Source organism: Zalophus californianus, chromosome 2, assembly GCF_009762305.2.
Source record: "Zalophus californianus isolate mZalCal1 chromosome 2, mZalCal1.pri.v2, whole genome shotgun sequence".
Lineage (NCBI taxonomy): Eukaryota > Metazoa > Chordata > Mammalia > Carnivora > Otariidae > Zalophus > Zalophus californianus.
The window spans coordinates 4,640,792-4,658,137 of NC_045596.1; the positions used below are offsets into that span (position 1 = coordinate 4,640,792).

A 17,346-nucleotide genomic window follows, 5' to 3' on the forward strand; every position below is an offset into this window, starting at 1 on the left:
TGGGTCAGGGACTGCCTCTGCACTGTGCGTGTTATTATTAGCTTAATATTTTCCCTTAAAAAGTGGCTCTCTGCCATAAATGGAAAACCAGCAAATCAGGCCAAAAGTAAAAGGTAACTGTAAAGATAAGTGTGGGTGTCTCTGCTCAAGCAGGATGTATATGTTCCTGGGAAACCTCTAAATTGGGAAAATCGCATGCTGACCCCGGGCTGGTGAGCAGAATACGGCCGGGGCAGAGCACTGGAAACGTATGCAGCCTTGAACTGGAATGCTAACAAATGTAGTAACAATCCTCTAAAAATCTGGCACAGTTAAAAAACATGTTGGGGGCACCTGGGTGGCCCAGTCGGTGAAGCGTCTGCCTTCGGCTCAGGTCATGATCTCAGGGTCCTGGGGTCGAGCCCCACGTTGGGCTCCCTGCTCAGTGGGGAGCCTGCTTCTCCCTCTGCCTCTCCCCGCTCTCATGCTCCCTCTTTTTCTCTCTGTCTCTCAAATAAATAAAGTCTTAAAAAAAAAACACGTGTTGAATTCCTAATAAATATTGGAGCAATTGTATAATTTTCTCCTGTGAAACAAGGTGAAGGTTGTTTGATGTACAGGTGGAGACGAGTTCCAAGCACAGAAAGAGAGACTTGCCCACCAAACCCTTCCAGACTGAGCCAAGAGAAGGGAGCGAGCGAGCGAACGGGCACGGTTTCCCGTGCTGTCTTCCTTGGCAGCTTGCTGTGTTGGGCTGTTCGTGGTTTTTGTGTTCAGCTGCCTCCGCTGGCTGGCACAAAACATTCACACACCGAGAAACATCGTGCCTGAGCCAACCCGACTTTCCTGTGCTCCTGACATCATTCTCCTGTTTGCCAGTCACACATGACCCACTTTGCTTTGCAGCGGTACTGACTGTGAGGTGGCAAGCCGTGTCGTTCTGTGTGGCTGGGGACACGGCGGGGGGCCTGGGACCAGGACTGTTTGTCCGGGCGCCTGGGAGGAGAAAGGACGGGAAGGAGAGGTTTTGTGAGGACTCTGGCGTAAGTGCGCTCTGTGTGCCTTCCAGAAGATCTGGTAAAACCGCAGTCAAGCCAACAGCAGTGCTGCTTGGGGACCGGTCCAGACTGAAAGGAGGGAAATGAGCCGAAATATTTCTGTCCCCTCCCTCGCCAGGGTCCATAGTTGTGTTATGTGAGAAAACTTAGTTTTGGAGACAGGAGTCGGCAGCTCACTCCCGCAGGGTGGGGTGGGTGCTTTATCTAAGCGCAGGGGTGTTGTGAGGGTTCGATGAGCGAGGGTTTGAAGGGACAGACAGCAGAAGTAGCCATGGCATCGAGGGGCCATCGAGGTGGCAGAGACTTGCTCGCACCGCTGAGTGCCCACCCCGTCATGTCTGCTGGAAGCTGCTGAGTCTGTCTTTGTGCACCGAGTTCCCGGGCGTGTTTCTGAGTCCTTACAAGTACATCTCCGTAAACACAGGAGACAGATGGCGGGAGACACGACTCCCTCTGCTGTCCCTCTTTGCCTTGGTTGAGTTCAGCTTTGAAGACAGGGGCCCTCGCGGGTTTATAATGACGGGGTCCTGGATGAAGGGACGTTGATGAGACAGCTCTGGTCCCGGCTTCCCTGGCTCCGGTCAAGCCAGGCTCCTCTCTGGGCTCGAATTCCCCATCTTTAAAAGGAAGGGGTCACGCCCGATGGCCCCAGGAGGCCTTTGCAGCCCTCGAGTCTCACATCCCCCTGTGGCCAACAGAAAGATGGCCTAAGCCAGAGATGCAGTTTCCTTCTGAGCAATTCCAGCCATGTCTCTTGACGGCCATGTTCACGTAGCACTTCAGCAGCTTTTTTGAGGAAATGGAACCAGAGGTGTGGCCTTCACGTTGATGACCAGGAAACCTGGTTGGTCGGGCCATGAGCAAAGGACACCATGTGTGAGGAGACACAGCGCAGTGTGATGCTGGGAGTGGCAGAGGGATGCTCCATGCAGGGGGCTCTTACGATGTGTGGGAAGAAATCAGAAATTCAGGTTTGCGGGTCAAATCTCACAAATTTCTAAATGTTCACTGAGAAGTCTTCAAACATCAGGTGGGCCAAAGCGCATATGTGGGGTCAGCTTGCCCAAGGACAGCTTGGGCATTTGTGACCTCTGCATTCTAGTCCACGTAAGGGGCTCAGTGGACAGTGGCCCACGGACCACACCTGGACTGCCTCCTTTTTCATAAATGGAGTTTCGTGGAATGTAGCTATACGGATTTGCTCAGGTGCCTTCATTCTGCAGCAGGGCTGAGAAGCTTTGTTGGACACAGTGCAGCCTGCGAAGCCGAAAATGTTTCTTCTCTGGTCCTTTATGGAAAAAGTGCCAACCCCTGAGGGGGTCATTGTAGGGCAGGGGAAGCCTTCCGGATTTGGAACCAGGATGACCTGAGTACACAGCCCGGCTCAGGGAATTCCAGCTTGAAAATGACAGGGTAGAGACAGTGTCCCCCCCCCCTCCCTTTTTTCTTTCCTCTTGGAAATTATCCTGAAGCAGTAAGTGGACCAGTGGAGTTGTTCATCTCTGATGCTGCCTTGGCATCTGGAACCCCATGTGTGGGGAAGGTCAATGCGGGCCGCACGTGGGTGCAGGAGGACTCCAGAGGGAGAGAAGATGCCTAGGGCTGCAGAGCCCAGACGGAGCAGGGAGGCAGAATTCTCCACACCTTGTGGAGCAGCGGGTTTGAGTACCTCGTTGGCTCGGAGCCCTCCCACTCTAGTTTTCTACAAAGGGAAGCAGGGAAGTGTGGGCTGAACATGGTTTCGCGTGGACAAACCATGTTTTCCAGAAGCAGTCCCCAGGGGAGGCAGGGCGGGCGGCAGGGGGGAAGAGGCTCTCTGTGGGGTGCAGCCTTGTGGCCTCTTATCTTTGCCTGGAAAACAGTAGAGGCCGAAAGAGCTGACCCTCACTCACTGCCTTGTATCATGAGAACTGCCTCGCTTTTTGGGCTGTCTTGCACACGGATCTTGTATAAGTGGGTGGCTCAGGAAGAACCTGCCTCATGCAAAGATGAGTCATAGTCAGTAGGAACCAGCACAGACTCCATATGAAATTACTCTAAAAAGTCAGGAAAGTAAGAGGTGAAGAATGTGCACGAGAAGCAAGTACCACAGAGCCGAGGACAATTTCAGCTGTACACGGTGTCTTGGTTGAGGGAGAGGCACACAAGGCGGTCACACCTGTAAGACAGAAGTGCCGGGTAGGTGTGCAAGCACTCAGGAGAGGGGGCAACATGGCGGAGCCCCGTGAAACAGCTGGACTGAAAAATACACTCTTCCAAGAGGTGAAGTCCACCATGGAATTATCCCAACAGGAAATACAGAGAAACACTGGGAGATCCAGCGGCTGGGAAGAGCCAGGCAGATTCATATAAATCAAGGAGGAGAAAGCAAGTGACATGGGAGACGGAGGGGATCCAACATACATGCGAAGTGCGGTCCCTGGAGATTGGAGTGGAAGTGATTAAGTAAACCAGTTGATTTCAAGAAAACCTTTTGTGGATTTTGAATTTGTGGATCAAAAGGGAGTGTAGTGAGTGACGAAGAGGAAAAACACACTCAGGGGTGAATTACGAGGGAAGATGAGGTACCATTTTCATCTGCCATAGAGACAAGGACCAAATGGCCAATGATGTGTGTGCTGGCGAGGGCATAGGGGAAGCAGGGATGCAGGGAGTGGTCACAATGTTGGACTCAAGGAGCTCACTTCTAACCACTGTCTACTGAAGAAGCTCCCACAAGTGAGGAATGACACGGGTCCCTGAGATGCATCGTACCATTGTTGGCAATGCCAAAGTGTAGAAGGAACTGCTGGCCACTGGTAAGGGACTGGCCAGACTATCCCAGAGTCTCATAACGATTGGCAAATGGAAAGCGTGAGGCAGCCCAGAACACCCTGAAGTGGGTCAATGTCTAAGATATTTTAGGTGAAATGGGCAAGGTGCAGAGTGGTGGGTGATCTGGGACACCGTGGTTGATGAAAGTAGGTTATGTTGTCATTGCTGTCCATACCATATTTTGGGCAGGATGATGCGCGTGACACTGTTCCCCATGGTCGCCACCAGGCAGGCGAGTGGGGGATGGGGAGGGAGAAGCATGTTGGGGAGACTCACTGTCACTGTTGCCTTTGTTGCATGACCAGAGGCTGCACAACTTAGAAAGGTGATGACCATAAGCTCTGGAGAGCGGAGGCTACATGCTGGCTGGGCCACCTACCCTCTGTGTGACCTTGGGCACGTTACTTCCCCTTTGTGGTCTCAGCTGTGCACAGTGGAGTCAAGGATACTACCTCCCTGCTATGGTCTTAATGTTTATGTCCCCCCAAAATGCATATGTGGGATCCTAACCCGAAGGGGGTGATACTAGGAGGTGGGGCTTTTGGGAGGTGATGAGGTCACGCAGGCAGAGCCTTCCTGATTAGGAATACTGTCTCAGAAAGAGATCCCAGACAGCTAGCTTGTCTCTTCCGCCATGTGGCGTTAGAGTAAAAAGACCGCTGAGAATAGGGGCCCTCACCGCACACCAAATCTGCTGATGCCTTGGCCTTGGACTCCCCCGCCTCTAGAACGTGAGAACAATCGTTGCTCGTAAGCCCCCTGGTCTATGGTATTTTGTTATAGCAGCCAGAACGGGCTGGGATGCTACCATATAAAGCTGTTGAGGATTAAGGGAATTAATTCAAGTGCAGCGATTAGGCAGAACCATAATAAGTACAGTCACATTAGCTGTTACGATTACTGTGTCCATGGTTGAACCCAGGGCTCAGATGTGGAGCTTGTGCGCCTCTTGGCCTGGTGGTGGATCAGCCACAGCCAGGAAGTAAGAGGTCTGGAGCCGGGCGCTGAGGAGGGACAACCAGCACGGCCTGGGTGTCAGGGGTGCTGCGCAGGGGTCGCCGCCATCCTGCTGGGTCTCAATGGGGAGATGAGGTGGTCCCGTTCCATACCCCTCAGCTGTGCCAAGCTCTCACGACGCCAACGCCAGGCGTAGGGAGGGTGGAGAAGTGGAGGTGCATGCGCACGGCCGTCGGAAGCATAGAGGAGAGCCACCGCCTGGAAGGGGATTTGCCAACATGGAGACACGGCCTCCAGTCTAGCTACCCCCTTTCCCCGGGAAGTAGGGCAGAAAAACTCCTGCGGCTCTGCACAAACGAAGACCGTTCACCGATCTTCTCCAATCCCCAAAGCTCCAAAAGCCTGGAGATTTTTTGTAACTTATTTGGCAGCAAAACCTGACTTAAATTGAGTTGACTGAGAGTCTTGAGTGGATTGAGAGTCCTTATTTGTCCCTTTAGTGTGAATTTTCATATGTTTTGCTACAGAAATAGAAATGTGGTTCAGCATGGGGCACTGGCCCAGATCCTCGAGGACCTCCTCTGACTTACGCTCACTCCCCCGCCAGTGCGGGGGCCCGGTTCAGAGTGGGCAAGCATGGCAGGGGACTGGGTTGGGGGCGTGGATGGCGGGGAGAGTGGAGAGCAGGTGTCTGGCCCAGCCTCCACCCCGAGTCCACGAAGCTGGAAAGCATCTGAGGTAGGCTTGAGATCGTGAGAACCCAGGCTCTCATGGGAGGGCTTCTCCAGAAGCTGACCCTGAGACCAGACAGGAGTGCAAGTGATTAGTAAGGACATGCTCCCCGGGGAGACTAGGTGGGGCGTGGGGAAGGCAGGGCAGGGAAGGGCAGGGTGTGGTTTCAGGTGAAAGTAGTTTCTGGCCTGATCCTGGCAGATTGTCCCCACCCAGGGTAGGGCGGCCATTATGGCCATGGGGCTGGGGCGCAGGGTGGTCCTCACCATGCCCAGGCACTCCCTGCTTTCTTTGGGGGTGAGAAAGCAGCTCTAGGAGCAGGAGGGCATCTTCCTTCCAGAGAATTCTGGGTGCAGAGGGCCAGAAGCTTGCACACAGAGAAGCCGGGGCGGGGGGCGGGAGGAGTTTGGAAACCGGGAACAGGGAATGATGGAAAACAGGGTCCCCGGTGTAGGCTTGGCACTCAGTCCCCTCCGGGACACAGACTGGGGAAGGGCGGAATTACAAAGGAACCAGGGCACGGTGGTCTAACCTCTGGGTCGTCCTGGGTTCTGGAGGCCTGCCGGTGTCTCTGCCGGGCCCTCCTCACTGCAGAGGTCCCTGGAAGCCCTGTGGCCCTGCCTTATTCTGTCCCAGGAGGTGGCCCTCACCCCATCACATGCTGAAGATCACATTCCAAAGTGGCTCATGCTAGCTCATGAGAACCATTTACCAAGCTTTTCCTTTTGTGAGCTGGTCATTATCTTGGTAGCAGTTTGAACTTGGCCATAGTATGAGTATTTCTCCTATGGAGATGGGCAGTTGCTATGGTTCAGGCCCCTCCTCCCTCTGTGGTTCAGCCGCTGTCTTGGGTGGGCTCAGGCAGATTATGAGTGCTCAGTATGACTGCGAATCTCTGGCTGTGGGCCTTACCTCACAATGACACTCTGAACGCCAGTGTTTCCCAGCACCCTGTGGTGGTGGGGTCTTGTCACTTAGGGGAGTCCCCTTTCTCTTCCTGAACCTATGGTCCCCTTTGGCTTTTCACGGATATAAGGCACTAGAAGTGGAGCAGAGAAAGCACAGATTTTGGAGCCAGACACTGGTGCAGGCTGTGTGATCTCAGGCAACTTGCTAGACCTCTCTGGGCCTTGCCTGCCTTCTTGGAAATCTGGATGATCATCATGGACCTCCCAGGGCTTCAAGGGAGATGAGGGGAGACCGTGCAGCTGGCCGCTGTGAAGCAGCATGGACATCAAGGGTCTAGTTATGGCAGACTCTCATTGATATTGGTGTTGGGGAAAATGCAGCTCATTGTGGGGAAGGAAATGGATTCACGTGGCCACTTCTTAAGTGGAAGTTCACATCCCAACTTTGGTCCAGGCCCAGTTGGGAGGTGATATTGACGGACTAGGCTCTGAGCAGCATCCTTAGCCTAAGTGACTGGGGCGTTCAGGTGGGGGTCAGGCTCCTGTAGATAGGATGTGTGACCTTGGGCAAGGCCATCAGCCCCTCTGGGGGTGTGCCCTCCTTACGCCGTTTCTGTACTGAGCAGTTGGAGCAGGCCATCCTCAGGGAGGACCCCCTCATCCTCAGACCTCTGGAAGCTTCCTGGGAGCCAGCCTGCACTCCCAGAGCCTTTCTTCTTGGATGTGACTGGGCATTCATTTGTCCCTTAACCATGAACTCTGTTCCATCAAGAATTGATGTCCATGGTGTTAACATACAATAAAGCTTCAAGAAGGTAGTTAGATGCTAGGAGACAGGTCATACATTTGGCTTTTCATCCCTGTCAGAGCTTTCTCACTACAGACAAGGAGAAGCACGACAGCGGCACAGTATATTCTGCGGTGAGCTTAATCTAGAGCAACAGCCAGGACCGCGGGGGCCCCTCGTGCTGTTCATGACCATGGACTGGGGTGTCCTTCTGATCGACGGCACTGGAATTAGTTCTCTTATACTTGACTGCTTGTTTTGGGGTTTCCCTTTAATATTTGCTGTTGCTTTCTTTCATGGCTTTCCTTCCTTCTAGTCTTAAATTAAAACACATCTTAGTGAGGCTTGGGGTCTTCGTCATTTTATTTTATTTTTTTTACACTGTAGAGGGGCCTGAGATTTACTCTTAATTGACTATTGATTATCTGATTTGAGCCACACTTTTTTTTTTAAGGGATGTGAAATTCAGCTTAGAAATGAAAATAAAAGATGGGGCGTTTAAGTTAGAAAAACACAATGTCATGGTCAGAAATTTGGGCTGCGTCTGCCCTGGTTGTGGGGTTTAGAACTGGGATGGCAACAACAGCCCGAGGGCTAAATCCAGCCCACTGCCTGTTTTTGTAACTACAGTTTTACGCTCATTTACAGATTGTGTGCGGCTGCCTTCGCACGATCATGGCAGAGGTGGGGAACTGCGACAGAAGCCGTGTGCCCCACAGACTTCTCTCCATGTTGGCTCTGCAGCCTTTTTTAGAAAGAGTTTGCCAACTGTGATGGTTATTTGTGAACTTGGCTGGGCTGTGGTGCCCGGACGTGTGGTCCGACATTACTGTAGATGTTTCTGTGAGTCATTCTTAGACGTGACTAACATTGAGATCTGTAGACATTGAGTTAAGCAGATTACCTTTTAGGGTATGGGTGGGCCTCATTTAATTAGTTGATGGCTGGAATAGAATGAGGACTGACGTCTTCTGGGCGAGGGGGAATTCTGCCAGAAGACAGCCTTCAGACTCACAAACTGCAACATGACTTCTTCCTGAGTCTTTAGGCTTCTGGCCAACCCTGCAGCTTTTGGACTTCTCAGCCTCCATAATCACATGAGCCAATTCCTTATTAGATTTCTTTCTCTGTATAAACATCCTATTGGTTTTGTTTTCCCTGACTCATGCCAACCCTTGGGATAGAGGAAAGCGTGTGGCTCAGGGTCAGACAATATGTAGTGAAAGACTGTATATATCCCAGGAGTCAGGCAGACCTGGATTTGAATCCCAGCTCTGCCCCTTCCTGGTTGGGACTTTGGAGCTGATCCCTTCACCTCTCAGGGCTCTGGTTCTGATTCTGGAGATTGCGGCCGTCTGCTGCCCACTTTGCAGGGTCCTTGTTCATGACTGAGACACTTGACAAGGGGCCTGGCGCCCGTTGCGCTCACTGTCAGTGTTAGCACCGTAAAGGAGTTGCCTGGCTTACTCGTCAGTCTCTTGTGAATTTGGTTCAGTGGAGTCAGCTGTCCAGGCCTGCTAAACTCCAGCTGGCCCTGACAAGATGTGGTTTCTGAGCCAGAAAAATGGTGGCTTTGTGACATTGGTCTCCTCCCTGTCCCCCATCCCCCTCCACAGAACCGAACAAGCCCCAGGCCCAGGAGCTGATATCAGCTCCTGTAAACATGGCTGGACGATGGGAGCTTCAGGCCAGCCGTGTCCTGACTTCTTGTAGAGAGGCGTCTGTCCAGGCAACTGCTAGAGGGGATCAGCACACCCATGACAGGAACCAGAGGCGAACAGAGACCGTGAAAGTCTCCTCCCAGGAGGCCCTTCCAGCCTTCTCTTCCGGATACCCACTGGACAGCCTGGCTGTGGATCGCTGCAGGGAGAGATGGGGTGGACTTGTGGGCGGGTGCACCAAGAGGATGGTACAGGAGGTGCCACCGTGCTGGACAGCCAGGGAGTGTGGGTGCTGGCCCGGCTCTGTCCTTTCAAATTTCAAACCGCGGTCCTCACCCAGCCTCCTCTCTGGCTCGTTTCCTCATTTGCAAAGCAGGGGCACCGGCGCCCACCTCGGTGGCACTCCGTGTCATGGGAGGAACTAGGACCTGGGCCCAGGAGGCTCCTTCCCAGCGTCCTGCCTGTGCCGTGCTCATGTAGGTTGGACACCTGGAGCTCCTCCCTCTATACGTGCCCTGCCTATGAGATGGTAACCTCCTTCTGGTTCCAGCTGCTTACTGGGGCTTCCATTACTGTGGCCACTCCTGCGGGGGGCTCACTGTCTAGCAGGAGATGTGCAAACAGACCCCTAACAGGCCAGTGGCCTTTAGAGGTGAGGGTGACAGAGAAGGGGGTGGCTGTCATCCCTGGGGGTGTGGACAGGCTTCATGAGGAGGGTAAGCGGGGGGCATGACCCTGTAGGCCATGTATGGAGCCCAGGCACATTGGGGAGGCTGCTCCCATTTCTGTCTGGCTGGAGCTGAGCACGGGAGAAGGGGCGAGGAGCCTGGGATGCTGGCAGGGGCAGCCTCCTGGGAAGGCCCCGGCATGGGCGCCTCCCTGGCCTGGCTGCGAATGGCAACACTCAAGATGCGGTTGTTGAGTTAGTCAGAAGGAATTGTCCGGGATTTCCTGGTCTTCGTTTGAGCACCGAGGTACTGAACGTGGAGCCCTCATTCTCCCGCTCAGGTCTTTTATTCATGCAATAAACATGTATGGAGTACCTGCCGTATGCCAGACCTGTTCTAGGCACTGGGCATGTGGCAGGGGCCTGGCAGACCCTGGCGCCCTAAGTCCCATGGGTGCAGAGCAGTCAGTAGGGGTCCGAAGCTGGCCCAACTCATCTGTGTGGGTCCCATTAGCAAAGAGCTAGGCTCTGGGCCAAAGAAGAGAGTGGGGTGGCCTGCTGTGCGGATGGGAAGAACACAGGCTTGCCATCAGAGCTGAGCATGAATTCTGCCCTGCCATGTGACTCCCTGATGACCTTGGGCAGGTGACCTGACCTCTTGGGGCTTGTTCCTCTTTCTATAAAAGGAGCTGAACTTGATTTCTTGAGGGCCCCGGCCAGTACCCACCCTCCATGATGCCGTTCCTTGCTCTGCTCTAGGATACTCCAGTCTGTCTTCTGACGCTGCCTTGGGAGTGCTTTGGAACGCTGGCAGGTACGCAGAATAAAGTGGGGGTGCTGCAGGCTTCGTGGGGACGACGCTGAACTTGCGCCTGAAACATAAGGAGCACGTGGTCGTGCAGGTGCGAATTCCTGTAGCAAACACACATCTCCCTGGGCAGACCGAGCCGGCCACTCTCCAGGCTGGTCCCAAACCCCGTGTCCTGAGGCCATGGCACCTGAGGGCCAGGCCCCCATCTTGTTTCTCTCCCTCCCCAGGCCTCAGCCTGGAGCCCGGCACACGGGAGGCATGCCGGCAGAGCTTGTGGAAATACATGGGTGAATGGAAGTATTCCTGCTGTTGCCATGAGGTTACTGTCTCGTAGGCAGGCCAGGTATAGAGGGAGAGCGGGACTGCAAGGCCGCCTCTCCCCTCCATGATGGGCGTGGCGTGTGAGGGCTGCAGGCTGCAGGCCACTGGCTGCTGGCTGATCCCAGGAGCTGCTTCCTGACACTCCCAGGCCCGGCGGAGAGACCCAGTGGGTCCCCGGGATGGAGCGCACCATGGAGGGAAGTGATTGGCCATGGCCCCACGGGCACCATGGCAACAGCTGGGTGCCTCCTGGCTCCCTGGATTGGCTGCATGGATTAGAGCCTGGCTCTGGGAGATGGCCTGCCTGCCCCCGCACCCCGGCTGCAGAGGCCCCCCCCGCCACACTCAAGTATTGATTCTGGGGCCCGTTCTCCCTGCACGCGGATTGACCCCCACAGATGCCACTCCCCGCCGTCTCGGTCAAGTGCCATAGCCTGGCAGTGAACAGTGATTTCTCACAATGCTGGAGGCTGGAAATCCATAGTCACGGTGCCAGCCAGTTTGGTTCTCGGTGAGAGCTCTCTTCCCAGGCTGCATACGGCTACCTTCTCGCGTGATGCAAAGAGAAGCAAGCTCTCTTGTTTCTTCTTGGAAGAGCGCTAATCCCTCTGCGGGCTCCACCCTTGTGACCTGCTTGCCTCCCAGGGGCCCCACCTCCAAATATCATCCCCCTGGGGGTTAGGGCCTCAACATATGAATTCTGGGGGGATACCAGCATTCGGTCCACGGCCCCCAGGATCTGATGGTGGGGTGGCTTCAGAAACGCCAGGCTGTGCTGCTCTGTGGGGGACGGGCAGGGACAAGCTTTTCCCAGGGTTCCTGTGTGTGCTGAAGAGGAAATTGCAGCTGCTGGGGCTGCCCGGGGCTGGCACAAAGGCAGAGGGTTTTGCATTTGCTCCGAAACCAAAAGCCACAGGTTCACACGCTAGGGCAGGTGGCAGAGGTGAATGCGTAGGGCTCCTGAGCCCGATCTTAATGATTGTGGGGAGGGTGTGGCTTAGCTTGTGCCCTGGGCCAGCAGGGTCTCCGCGGGGGGGGGGGGGGGGGGGGGGGGGGGCAACAGGGAAGAGCTCACTAGGGGTGGGGAGGACAGGCCGCAGGGGAGTGGAGCAGGCTGCTCTAGGGACCCAGCAGAGAAGGAAGGCCCTTGACCCACCCCATGCAGCCTTTGCCTTCGGGCACATGGCCCTGCCACATTCTTCCTCTCATCCTCAGATAACTCCTGATGAATGAGCACAGGAACGGCGAATGCCATCTTTAGAGCCTTCTGGGTCCCAGGCTCGTGCTAAATCCTTTGCCTATGTTAACTTAAGTCTTCCCCGGGATAATCCTAGAGTTGGAGACTTGCATCCCCAAGTCCCAGAGGAAGAAATGGGCACAGAGAGGCCAGCTAGGCAGCTAGGCAGTGCTGGAGTCGGGTTTTGGACCCCCAGAGTCAGGCTCTGAGGTCTTAGCGTTGGCCATTTGTGAAGGAAGAAGTAGACTCTCGGAGGTGTGGTCATTGTCCCGGGTCTTGTGGGAGATAGGGTCACGCTCCACCTGCCTCTCCCTCCGAGCTTGACACACAGGGCACAGTCCTGTCCTGAGCCTCTGCACACCCTGCCTAGAGTGTTCTTCCTCTCCCAGTGTCACACCCCACCAGCGGTCCAGGCCCACGTACAGGGCCTGCTTTGAGGAGGCCTTTCCTGGGATCCCCTAGGTACATCTCCCCAACACTGCTTGCCCTGTTTGGCGTCCGTCTTCCCAGCTGGAATGAAATTTCTTAAGGACGTGTGTTTCTTGCTTACTAAACTGCCTATCTGCATAGATAGCACAGGGTTTGGCACACAGTAGGGCTCTGAATATGGGTTGAAGGAATGAGCCAGTGCCGAGTGAATACATTGCAGCCCCTCCCCTGCAGGGCACGGCCATGGGAGGAAGTGAGTGTCTGGCAGGCCCTGGGACAGGTTGTGAACCCATGTGGCCGGGTTGTTCCCTGGCTGAGAGATGATGTGTGTAAGATGCACGGTGTGTTACTGGCACTCGGTGGGCGCTCAGGCAGTGCTAGTTATTATTCTCTTGAAACTTTGGCGAAGCAGGTGTGACATTTATTGAGGTTCTGCTGTGTGCTAGAGCCTTTACATGTGTTACTGTTATGGGCTGAATTGTGTGTCCCCCCGGATTCATATGTTGGGTCCTAACCCCCAGCATCTCCAAATGTGACTGTGTCTTTCTCCAGAGCTAGTGTAGGCTCGGTTTCATCCGCAAGGCTGCTGAGCTCAGAGGATGCTGCCCAAAGTCTTTTGTAGAATCTATGTATGTACCTGGTCTGGCTACCAAGCTGTTTTTTGCCTGCATTTCATTTGATGCTGACCATACCCCACAAACGGCCGGATCTGAGCAGGTGCAGAGCCCAGCGCGGTGCAGGCTCGGTGCTCCCTTGGCAGTCCTGTGCCAGGCGTCCTCCTCTCTTCCCTCAGGTCTCTGGCGATGGAAGCCACCTGGTTGGTCTGCACCGTGCCAGCCAGGTCTGCGGCAGCCGGCGGGCACGTGGCGCAAAGCAGGTGACACTCTGCTCTGGAGCTGTCCATCACGATGAGCCATAAACACTCAGTGTAACACCTCGGTGCCGGGTGGGGTGCTCTGATTGCCAGAAATGGGATGGGGCATCGGTCCCAGCTAGGGCCTGGAGACCAGGCAGGAGCCACAAAGCCAGATTTGTCAAGGGCAGCCTGGGAAGCTGGAAAGCATGAAGCCAACAATGTCCTTGGGCGGGACGGACCAGCCGCGGGACCTTGGGCCACGTGGCCATGGCCAAATTCTGGGACCGTTCTCTTTACGAGCATCCGATTGGCCCGCACGTGTCATGTGACAGCCAGGAAGCTCGTGATTGGCTGAGCCCAGGTCTCCTGTCTCAGTGTGGTTGGGGGCACAGAGGGGAGTCTGGCCGCTGCATTTCTGCCGAGGGCATGCAAATAGGAAGGGGCCACGCACAGAGCAGCTAAAAAGATATCAGACGCCCACCACTTCCGCTGTGTGTCCCCCACTACGCTTGGGGTGAAGGGTAGTGCCATGGGGTTATGCCTCGGTGCCTCTGGCCCCAGCGATCCCTCTGCCCGGAATACCCTCCATGCTCTTCAGAGCCCAGCACCCCTCCTCCACGGAGCCCTCCTCAAGCCCACCAGGCCACCCCCCCCCCCGCCCCCACCCCCAGCAGTGCAGCTTCCCTCCCAAGGCTGTTGGCCCAGTTGGAGAAAGCCCAGGCTTGGTAAACAGGTGATGGTACATTCACCTAAAATATCTGGTTAGTCACCTTCAGCCACGTATTTAGTGAGCACGCAGTGTGGCTCGGTCCTGGTGCCAGGAATGTCGGGACCATCTCTACAGATCAGATGCACATCAGTCCAGTCATTGTCAGCGGCTTATATTGCCTTATATGGCCATGGTGCCTCATTTTACCAACGTGCTTTCTTGGGCAGTAGGTTTGTTTTTACTCTGTTCACACCATCTACTGAGCCCTGGAATTCATCACTTGCATCAGCAGATCATAGGTACTTGGTCCCCAGCAGTTCCCTTTCCAGACCTAAGCAAGTGGGAGCCAGAGGTGGGCATAGGGAGGTGGTGACGGGCCTGCCCCTGCAGCTCACGGGCAGAAGCTGACCCGTTGCAGAACAAGTCTGGTCCCCGGGACCAGAAGCTGCATGGGCAGCTCCGAATCCCTGGCTGGGCCCTCTGAAAAGCCTTGCTGCCTGCTTGGTTGATGGGAGGGAGGGGACGCTCTTGATCCACGCACAGCAAATGATCTCATTCTCACCTTTATCGCCTGCAGTTTGTGCTCCTGGAAGGAGACATTGGCAGTGGGGCTTGGCAGAAAACAAGCCATTTGTTGTGGCCCTGTGCCAGCCTGAGTGTTGTCACACAGCCTGTCCTTGGGAAGTCTTGCCCACCTGTCGCGGGGAGCAGAACATGTGTCCGTGTGCGTGTGAGACAGAATCGTCCACACCCTTGATAACACAGTTCCCCGGGGGAGGCAGCATGAATGGGTAGAAGAAATTGGGGGCTCCAGACTGTAGTGGGTTGAATGGTGTCCCCCCAAATTTGAATCCACCCAAAACCTCAGAATATGACCTTACTGGGAAGTAGAGTCTTTGCAGATGTAATGGTTTAAGATGAAGTCATACTGGAGTCGGATGGGCCCTGAATCCAGTGACTGGTGTCCTTAGAAGAGGAGGGACACACAGAGACACGAGGGAGAGTGTCATGTGAACACAGAGGCAGAGACGGGAGTGACACACCTACAAGCCAAGGAAGGCCAAGGGCTGCGGGCCACCACCAAAAGCGAGAAGGGCAAGGACAGGCTTTGCCCTGGAGCCTCCATAGGGACCCAGCCCTGCTGACACCCTGACATTGGCCTTCTGGCCTCCAGAACCATGAAACAATACATTTCCAGAGTTTCCAGCCTCTGTATTCGTAGTGGGAAAGACACAGGCCCGGCCCGGCCCCTAACTTGCTGACCCCACTTTTCTTCCTCTGCAAAGTGAGGTGTTAGACACCGTACGGGTAACACACATTTGCTGTAAATGACCAGATAGAGAATATATTTTCGATTTTGTAGGACTAAAATACAGTAGTGTCTGTTGCATAGTTTGCTTTGTTATCCTTGTTTGTTTGTTGTTTGTTTTACAACCCTTTACAAATGCAAAGAACATTCTTTTTGTTGGGGGGGGGAGGGCAGAGGGGGAGAGAGAGAGAATCTTAAGCAACCTCCATGCCCAGCACGGAGCCCGACACGGGGCTTGATCTTACGATCCTGAGATTTCATGACCCTGAGATCATGACCTGAGCCGAAATCAAGAGTGGACTCTTCACCGACTGAGCCACCCAGGCGCCCTGACAAATGCAAAAAAACATTGTTAATCTTGGATTGGATGTGGCCCACTGACTGCAGTTTGCCAGGCCCTGGATCTGAGGCATGAATTCTGCTTGTGGGGAGCCCCAGTCCCACGCACAGCCCTCCTGGGCCAGAGGGTCCTGCGTTCTGCTGTCAGCCACATGCTGATGGAGGAGCCAGCCTGGAACCCCTCAGGTCCACATTTTCCCACCTGTCAGTGTGGATAAGGGCTGGTTTTCCTGAGTGAAGGTCACGGGACAGCACTAGGCGGGGGCATACCGGCCTGTGTCCGTGCCCAGGGCCCTTCTGTCTTGTTCGCACTTCACTCCCTGGTGCCAGGCGCAGGGCCCGGGGGAGAGTGTCTGAAGAAGGAAGGAAACTTTCCAGAAGCTCTCTCTGGGTCAGGTGTCCTCAGCTCCCGTTTCCACAGCAGTGCCTTCCATGCTGTCATTGTCCCTTAGGGAGGGCAGGTCATCTGGCTGAGTCACCTCCATACGTACATGTTTGATGACGGAGGAGAGTCCGCGAGAGTAAGGGACGCCTGATGGGGATCTGGGCTGTTGTCTGCGGTTTGAACCACACCCAATGCTGGCACAGCAGAAGGGCTGGGGCCCGGCTGCAGTCCCACAGATGCAGCATCTAGAAAAGAGGGAAATGATGTCTAAAAGCAGTGCGAGCTGGTCCTGGGAGCACGGAGTTTGACGTCAGACCCCGATTTGAATTCTATCTTTGCTGCCTAGGAGCTGTGTGACCCTGAGTGAATGTCTTAACCGTGCTGGGCTTCAGGCTTCTCTCTTGGAGGGCCCAGCAAGCCTCCCTGTCAGGAGTGTCCTGAGGACAGGGTGAGGAGCAGCCTGGTGTACGGGGGTGCTCACTGTTACTAACAGTTCTGTTGCCCTGTGGCCTCCGAAGGATAGAGCCTCACCTTTTTGCCAAGCCCTCTCTCCTTCCAGAGTGGGTTTGTGTCCCCTGTCCCCTTGGGTCCTTCCCATCTTGCCACTGTGCAAGGGTTGCACTGGTCCTCCCCATTTTACAGATGAAGAAACAGAGGCTCAGCAAGGGAGGTGACGTACCTGAGGCCACAAGGCAAGGTGCCGGGCAGAGTGGGGGCCACGGCCTGCTTCTCCTCTTGCCCCTCCCCCCCATCCAGAGTCCCTGCCTGCTCAAGGCCGTGTCTTGGCCACAGACGGTTGGGCCACGTGGGCCAGAGCTAGGAGAAGCCTCCATCATCTTAGATCATTGGCTTGAATGACAAAATCCGTCAGGAACGCCACCATCTGAGGCCTGGTGACTCCACTGAGCCCCGCCCTGCTCGCTGTTCCATGTGCCCACCTTCTTCCTCCCCTCCCCTCCCTGGGCACACACAGCCAGGCTCCCACCCTTGATTAGATTTTCCCAGCTTTAATCAGAATCTATCCCAAGAAGGCCTGTGTGATTGCCCTCACCTAACAGGCATCTTTGAATTATTGCCACAGGGCTGAGGCCATGGGCTGGGGTCCCTGGGGGCCCCCTACTTGAGAGCCTCTGCTGGAGAATGCATTTACCCAGAAGCTGGAGCTGTGTCCAGAGGGAGCCAGGCAGGCTGGGGCCTGGAAACGCATCCCGTTGAGCTGCCCTTGGGATTCGAGGAGCTGGAGCTCATTCCTGGCATATTGCAGGGAGGGGGTGGGTGTTATCCAGGAGGGCCACAGACAGGGAGGGGCGCCAGGAGCCCCAGAAAGGGTGGTGCTTCTTAGAAGAGTCCAAGGCCCGGAGCTGGCATCAACAGGTATTAGAATTAG

The 17,346-nt window shown here is 55.1% G+C and overlaps 1 protein-coding gene and 1 long non-coding RNA gene across 3 annotated transcripts in view; one reads left to right on the top strand and one right to left on the bottom strand.

Moving 5' to 3' along the window:
• Window positions 1–17,346, top strand: part of PPP2R2C (protein phosphatase 2 regulatory subunit Bgamma) — a 134,127-nt gene that overhangs the window by 31,214 nt on the left and 85,567 nt on the right. The gene's annotated exons all lie outside the window — the stretch shown is intronic.
• Window positions 4,753–6,371, bottom strand: LOC113925888. Its single transcript, XR_003521082.2, has 3 exons — window positions 6,073–6,371; window positions 5,399–5,605; window positions 4,753–5,066 (listed from the first exon to the last, which is right to left on the bottom strand). It is a non-coding gene; the product is annotated as an uncharacterized LOC113925888 (long non-coding RNA).